The sequence below is a fragment of the Puma concolor genome, chromosome A1, assembly GCF_028749965.1.
Source record: "Puma concolor isolate L17-30 chromosome A1, mPumCon1.1.hap2, whole genome shotgun sequence".
Classification (NCBI taxonomy): Eukaryota; Metazoa; Chordata; class Mammalia; order Carnivora; family Felidae; genus Puma; species Puma concolor.
Window position 1 is genome coordinate 115,418,803 of NC_141667.1, and position 4,395 is coordinate 115,423,197.

Consider the following 4,395-nt stretch of genomic DNA (forward strand, 5'->3'; position numbering starts at 1 on the left):
TGACAGGTGGCAGCTACATCTGTGGTGAGCATAGCATAACATATAGAGCTGTCCAACCACTATGTTGTATCCCTGAAACTATTATAACACTGTGTCAACTCTACTTCAATTAAAAGAAATCAAGGATAGAAGGAAGAAAATTTTCCAGACGGCAGCTTATACTTTCGTCACAATTTGTATCACTTATATTATACATCGTTAAATAAATACTCATGTTATATTTACAAAATAGAGAGACGAGAGGAAAAAACCCAAGTATCAGGGTCTTTCATTTGTTGTCCTTCTTCCAATTTTCTGGATCCATTAGTTGATACACCAACTAAAAATGTGATTCTAGTTAACTACAGTTGAAAGCTTATCAATTAAGTCATCAATAGTGTAAACAAGAAGTTGAATGTCCGATTATTCCTTCATTCTGTGATCACTGTGTTTTCGGAGGATGACATCTACATCTTTGCTGACTACTCGGTCGGCAACCTGTATGGATGTATGCCAAGGTATGATGTCATCTTTCATGCCGTGGAGCAATCGTATAGGGCAGTTCACAGGAATAGGGCTATGTAACAAGCAGTGGTGTTCAGCTTCTTTAATGAAACTGTACTGAATGTCAAAAACTCCTTTTTCACTGTATGTTGATGGCATGGTCCACACACCTTTCATCTCTATTTCCTTTTTCACCTCAACAGGGAGCTGATTAAACTGTGTCACTAGGTCATCTACAGCTGTAGCTATACCAACAAGAGCAATGACCTTTTGTGGCCTTGCGATTGCAGCATGAAGCATAAGCCATCGACCAAGGCTAGATCCAACAAGTATCTGTGGTCCTTCAGCTAAGTCATCAATTATAGAAAGAACATCTTTTCTCCATTTTCCCACTGTGCATTCTTGTAAGTTACCATCCGAATTTCCAACTCCTGAGTAATCAAACCTTATATAGGCATGACCTAGAGATTTGCAAAACTCTCCAATCGCCAAAGCTTTTGTACCATTCATGTTAGAAATAGAGCCAGGGATGAAGAAATTCCTGGACTTTTGCCTTTTAGCTTCTTATAAGCCAGGTTTGAAAGGTCTGGTCGACTAAGAAAAGAGACTGATGACTTTGGTCTGCAAGCTGGGACCCACCGTGGCGTCCACTCCGACTTCCTTGCAAGTAACATGCTGAGGCCATGGTGGAAGCCTAAGAAGACAGCCTCTCTGCCCCACCTCTGATGAGGTACCCAAGAGCCCAGGGCAGCCATGCCTGCCCCTGCCATCTTCCCAGAGGCCCTTCAAATTAGTGGTAATTTTGTACAGAAGCCCTGGGAAACTAAGACGGTCATATTAAGTTTGAAGTGATATATAGATATCTACAAGTCAGATGTCAGTCTTGACATATCCTATGAAAAGATTTAACTAAAAAAGTGACATTATAAAATTGGTACTTTATTTTTTTAATTTTTTTTAACGTTTATTCATTTTTGAGAAATAGAAACAGAGCATGAGCAGGTAAGGCACAGAGAGAGAGGAAGACACAGAATCCAAAGCAGGCTCCAGGCTCCGAGCTATCAGCATAAAGCCCAACACAGGGATTGAACCCACAAACTGTGAGATTATGATCTGAGCCAAAGTCAGATGCCTGACTGACTGAGCCACCCAGGCACCCCTCAAATTGGTACTTTAAAAAGGTCACTCTGGCTGCAGCGGAGAGGACTGATGAGAAGAAAGAGAGTGAATGTAGGGACACATTGGAAAGATCTAGAAAAGGGTGACTTAAATGAGAGAAGGAAATTAAGAGAAGTGGTTAGATTTGTGAAATATTAGACAGGTAGAACTGATAGAACTTGATCACTCTTTTTTTATTTTTTCACTCTTTTTTAAAATTAATTAATTTATTAATTAATTGGTTTTAAGTAAGCTCTACACCCAACATACAGCTTGAACTCAAGACCTTAAAATCAGGAGTTGCATGCTCTACTACTGAACCAGCCAGGCACCCTAGTGATCACTCTTTCTTAGATGTGAAGATTTGTGAAGAGTGAAAATTCAAGAACTGACACTCGACATATAGTCTAGCTTTCCCACAGCTCCTTCAAAGACAGTCTGTTTCCATCTACAGATCTAGCTGAGGTAGAGGACATGAACAGACATGTTTGCACCCCTTGACTCAGCTAAGTTGAGGCAGTCTGATTCTCTCTGGCTATGAACCATGATATTCAGGGCATTCAGACAAATGTTGCTGTGGACTTAGCCTGGAAGGTCACACTGGGTTAGAGTTGTGGGGGCATTAGTAAGCCATAGATTAGCAGAAAAATCTAGTCATGGAAGGGGGAAATAGATAAAAGTCAAGAAAAGCTATTCAGATGAGCTTGGGAGACTGAGTTTCCTTTGAAGTCTGGTTGTTTTTTCTTTTCTTTGTAAGTAATCTGTACACTCAACATGGGGCTTAAATTCATGACCCCCTATCAAGAGCTGATTGCTCTACCAACTGAGCCAGCCAGGTGCCCCTGTTTAAATTTCTTATAATTGCCTTTTATGGGGCACGTGGCTTGCTCAGTCATTAGAGCATGTGACTCTTGTCTCAAGGTCGTAAGTCCAAGCCCCATGTAGAACTGACCTAAAAAAATAGATATGGCACAAGATCAAATACTCAGATCGATGGAATAGAATAGAGAACCCAGAAATGGACCCACAAACGTATGGGCAACTAATCTTTGACAAAGCAGGAAAAAATATTCAATGGAATAAAGACAGTCTCTTCAGCAAGTGGTGCTGGGAGAACTGGACACTGACATGCAGAAAAATCAACCTGGACCACTTTCTTACACCATACACAAGAATAAACTCAAAGTGGATGAAAGACCTCAATGTAAGAAAGGAAGCCATCACAATCCTCGAGGAGAAAGCAGGCAAAAACCTCTTTGGTCTTGGCCACAGCAACTTCTTACTCAACATGTCTCTGGAGGCAAGGGAAACAAAAGCAAAAATGAACTACTGGACCTTATCAACATAAAAAGCTTTGGCTCAGCGAAGAAAACAATCAGCAAAACTAAAAGGCAACTGACAGAATGGGAAAAGATATTTGCAAACGACATATCAGATAAAGGGTTAGTATCCAAAATCTATAAAAAACTTATCAAACTCAACACCCAAAAAACAAATAATCCAGTGAAGAAATGGGCAAATCCATGAATAGACACTTCTCCAAAGAAGACATCCAGATGGCCAACCGACACATGAAAAAATGCTCCACATCACTCATCATCAGGGAAATACAAATCAAAACCACAATGAGATACCACTTTACACCTGTCAGAATGGCTAACAATAACAATTCAGGCAACAACAGTTGTTGGCAAGGATGCGGAGAAAGGATCTCTTTTGCATTGTTGGTGGCAATGCAAGCTGGTGCAGCCACTCTGGAAAACAGTATGGAGGTTTCTCAAAAACTAAAAATAGAACTACCCTATGACCCAGCAATTGCACTACTAGGCATTTATCCATGGGATACAGGTGTGCTGTTTCGAAGGGACACGTGCACCCCCATGTTCGTAGCAGCACTATCAACAATAGCCAAAGTATGGAAAGAGGCCAAATGTCCATCGATGGATGAATGGATAAAGAAAATGTGGTATATATATACACTGGAGTATTACTCAGCAATCAAAAAGAATGAAATCTTGCCATTTGCCACTATGTGGATAGAATTGGAGGGTATTATGCTAAGTGAAATTAGTCAGAGAAAGACAAAAATCATATGACTTCACTCATATGAGGACTTTAAGAGACAAAACAGATGAAAGGAAGGGAAACAAAAATAATATAAAAACAGGGAAGGGGACAAAACAAAAAAGACTCATAAATATGGAGAACAAACTGAGGATTGCTGGAGGGGTTGTGGAAGGGGGATGGGCTAAATGGGTAAGGGGCAGTAAGGAATCTACTGAAATCATTGCTTCACTATATACTAACTAATTTGGATGTAAATTTTAAAAAATAAAAAATAAAGTTAAATTAAAAAAAAAATAGATGCCTGGGTGGCTTAGTAGGTTGAGCATCCAAGACTTGATTTCAGCTCAGGTCATGATCTTGTGGCTTGTGGGATTGAGCCCCAAGTCAGACTCCACGCTGACAGCACAGAGCCTGATTGAGATTCTCTCTCTCTCCCTCTATCTCTGTCCCTACCCCTCTCATGTGCCCTCTCTTTCTCAAGATAAATAAACTTAAAAAATATATATATGTAATTGCCTTTTATGAGGTTATCCTTAAACATATGATAAATCATCTTTTATTCAATGGCTTTTCTGTTTTGCAGTCACACTGTCTCATGCTATCATTTTAAGCCAAATTTCTGGCTTAAATAATTGGATAGGTAGCAGTACTATGCATCAAAAGGGAAGTAGTGGAGGAAAAACAAGT

General features: G+C 39.9%; 1 pseudogene; it reads right to left on the reverse strand.

Moving 5' to 3' along the window:
- Positions 1 to 282: 282 nt before the first annotated feature.
- LOC112861513 (palmitoyl-protein thioesterase ABHD10, mitochondrial pseudogene) lies at positions 283 to 1,253 on the reverse strand (annotated as a pseudogene).
- Positions 1,254 to 4,395: the final 3,142 nt, after the last annotated feature.